This window comes from Ochotona princeps, chromosome 14 (genome assembly GCF_030435755.1).
Source record: "Ochotona princeps isolate mOchPri1 chromosome 14, mOchPri1.hap1, whole genome shotgun sequence".
NCBI classification, from domain to species: domain Eukaryota; kingdom Metazoa; phylum Chordata; class Mammalia; order Lagomorpha; family Ochotonidae; genus Ochotona; species Ochotona princeps.
Window position 1 is genome coordinate 61226022 of NC_080845.1, and position 3949 is coordinate 61229970.

Consider the following 3949-nt stretch of genomic DNA (forward strand, 5'->3'; position numbering starts at 1 on the left):
TCCACTTCCCATCCAGCTCCCTGCTTGTGGCCTGGGAAAGCAGTTGAGGATGGCCCAAAGCTTTGGGACCCTGCACCCGCGTGGGAGACCTGGAAGAGGTTCCTGGTTCCCGGCTTCGGATCGGCGCGCATCGGCCCGTTGCGGCTCACTTGGGGAGTGAATCATCGGATGGAAGATCTTCCTCTCTGTCTCTCCTCCTCTCTGTATATCCGGCTTTCCAATAATAATAAAAAAATCTTAAAAAAAAAAAAGAGAGAGAAAAATCCATAGCCACAAAGGATCTTCTGAAAGTTCAGGAAAAATGCATATTGTGCATGGATTTCAAAATTTTTGCACCAAAAATAAAAGTTTTTTAAGTTGCATTTTTCCCCCTGACCTTGTGGAAGTCTCATCATTCACGGCTCTCATATTGGACACACTCTGAACTTTAGTGACACCAGTACTGGGAGAGATAGGAGACAAGAACAGAAAGAAAGCATCCACAGGCAGGGGCTTTACCAGGTGTGGCAATAGGATCCTGAAACAGGAGAACAGCTTTCAGAGGGGAGGAAATGCGTATGTCAAAACGCAAGCCACAGCTTCCCTGTGCCAGAAACTGCAGAACACTCGGTGGGTGAGACAGACATTCCGTGGGGCATGGTGCACACAACCCTGGCGCATTTCCTTCAGTCTCCTCACTAAGCGTTGGGATCTGGGTGCCCCCTCAACAGGAGCAGCCTGGCCAAGATGCCTGCCTCATGTCATCATGAAGCTGCTTTTCCAGGTTCCAAGGCACCAGGACTCAACCTCACAGGGCAGTTGAAGGGCCCAGTGTTTCATCTCTGCCTGGAGCATCTGCTCATGGTTGCTGGCCAGGGCAGTCACACTATGGCCCAGGGCCAGGTGAGGTCGCAGGCACTATGATTCAAGAAGCAAGAAAAAACACAGGCCAACAAGGCTACTAAATAGATTACAGAATTCTTAGCAGGGTGGTTGAGCATCCATGCAAAGGGGGGTGAGACTGCATCAAGGTGGTTGGAGAGACACCTGCCAGGCCCTGCCATACAGCTGGAAGCTGCCTTGCCAACTGGGCAGCTGTTCTCTTCACACCTTCATGTCATCCACACTCACTGCATGGACCCCAGCACGCAGAGACTCATGGACTCAGAACATCTGCTGCTTTCCCAGGCTTACCAGCAGGGAAGTGGAACCGCATCTTCGTAGGATGTTAGCACTGTGGACAGCATCTGCAGCGGCTCCACAGGCCACACTGTAGCTTCAGCCCCCAACTGTGGGGTTTAAACTTGAAATCAGGACCCAAATCTTGATCAAGCCACAGCAAAATGTAGTCCCTCTCTTTGACAAAGCAAAGTAACGGATATGTGAGAGATGGAACAGGCCTTGGCTCCCTATATTCATGCAATGCCTATACTCTGCAACCTTGATGTTCAGGGTTGGTGATTAAAGGCACAGACTTGGTCTAATTACAGCTCTCTCACCAGGCAATTCTCTGGAGATAGCTGGTCATTTAAGCTGAGTTCAGCCTGCCTTCCCATGGGCCACATGACCCCTCCTTGCTACAGGCTCAGTCATTGCCAGTCTCAGCAGAAGTCAGAGTAGCTGGTCCTGAACTGGGAACTTCCACACCGCAGAAACGGAAATAAACCCTTTCCTTCCCGAGACAAGTTTCTCGGTTGCTGAGATGAAAGGGACGGAATGTTAATGAAGGCAAAACCAGAGATGTAGATTTGGGTTTTAGCAAAAATGAAAAACAGTGATGCCCAAGAGCATTGTTGTGATTGGTTGGGTCCAGGGCAAGAATGAAAATTCCCAGAGTTGGTTTTCACTGCAATCAGAGGCACTGCCCAGCGTTGTTCCCAGCAATTCTAGGCAAATGCTGTTTCCAGGCCGTGGAGCACAGCCACCTCATCGGGCACCTGAGCTTTTCTTTCTGTCCATGCCACGGGAAGGTTTTCACTTCCATCAGGACGTTTTACGGGCTTGGCAGAGCAATCTCTCTACCTTCAGACCTGCTCCAGGACAGAGCCAGGATGTGAGACAAGCTTACACCTGGCTGACCAGTTTTGATCTTTACCAGGAAAATCTGGAAAACTCCTCCTCACTTCTTTCAAGTCTCAAAGAAATGCCCCTCCACTCCCCCAATCCTGGTCCTCATTAAGCAGGATGCTAGTGCTTGAGATGCTAATCTGATATTGTGTTCTTACTTAACAAATTAAGCCATCTTTTAATCCTCAAACCTTGTCCCCCTGATTCCAAGGCTACAGGTTACCGGACCAGGACTGAGTGTGGCTTGCCAGAGCAAACACTCCCTTCTGAAGCACCTCCCCGTCTCCCTGCCCCCAAACTGGCCAGTAGTCTGCAAGGCTCTTCCTGAATGATGCTGGACCTGCAGCAGCCATATTTGAACCTGTCCTTTATGGTGCTCTATTTAGTGTCCACCTGCAGAGAGCTGGCCTACCTTTGGCATTAAAAAATGTTATTTATTTTTATTGGAAAGGAAGATTTCCAGAGAGAAGGAGAGACAGAGAGAAAGATCTTCCATTCACTGGTTCACTACCCAAATGGCTGCAATAGCCAGGGCTGAACTGATCTGAAGCCAGGAGTCAGGAGCTTCTTCTGGATCTCCCACGTGGGTGCAGGGTTCCAATGCTTTGGATCATTTTCAACTGCTTTCCCAGGCCACAAGCAGGGAACTGGATGGGAGGTAGAGCAGCAGGACATGAACCAATGCCCATATAGGAATGTGGTGCTTGGAAGTGGATTAGCTAATTAAGCCAAAGTGCCACCCCTCTGACTTTAACATTTTATCAGCATACTGATTTCTGTCTCAGTATCATCTCTCCGCAACCCCAGCTAGCTATCCTTGCTGTTTGGAGATGTGGTGAATTCCTCAATGCCCTCTGGGAAGTACGGGGCCTCCTGGGAAGACGCTTGATCACACTAGAAATCACCAGGGCTATGGGACTCCACAGTTCAGCTGGAGGCATTGAGAGAGGAGTTAGACGGGGTAGTAATCAATTAGGGTATTTTGGGTTCCCAAGTCTTTATTTTTTTCTCAAATATGAAAGGATTTTTCCCCCACCATGTCTTGGATTCACCAGAGCACATCACTCCTGAGACAAGTGCATATTTTTTAAAAGATTTATTCATTTTTATTGCAAAGTCAGATATATACAGAGAGGAGGACAGAGAGATAGAAATATTTTCCATCCGATGATTCACTCACCAAGTGACTGCAATGGCCAGTACTGCACCAATCCAAAGCCAGGAACCAGGAGCTCTTCCAGGTCTCTCACGTGGGTTCAGGGTCCCAAGGCTTTGGGCCATTCTTGACTACTTTCCCAGGCCACAAGCAGGAAGCTGGATGGGAAGCAGGGCTGCTGGGATTAGAACCAGCACCCATATGGGATCCCAGTGCATTCAAGGCCAGGACTTTAGCCACTAAGCCACTGCACCAACTCCAGCAAGTGCATATTTTAACATATCAAGAACACACTTCCCCAAGAGACAAGGGTGACATTAACATAGCAATTCCCCACCTGAAGTGTCAGCCCAGTTCTGGCCCAGAGGGCCATTTGCCCAAGGGAGAGGGCCTCAGACTGGTCTCTATCATTAGAAAGGGACCAAAGAAGTTGGCTGGTGACACCTTTCTGGGCCTTTTGTCCCAGGGCCAGGTACCATGGAAAACAGGAATTCTCCTTTGTTTATGGAAAAACATTGAGGTGTGCTGGAGTCTGTGCAGTAGGTATGGATGACAGGAAGGTGTAAAGAGAACAGTTCCCCTGTTTGGCAGGGCCTGGCAGATGTCTCTCTGACCCCCTTTGATGCAGTTTCACCCCGTTTGCACAGACTCTCAAGCAGCCCACTAAGAACTCTGTAATCTATTGAGGCATTTGCTGTTTGCCCCTGTGAGATGGTTTTGCAACTGATGTGAGCTTGAGCATTAATG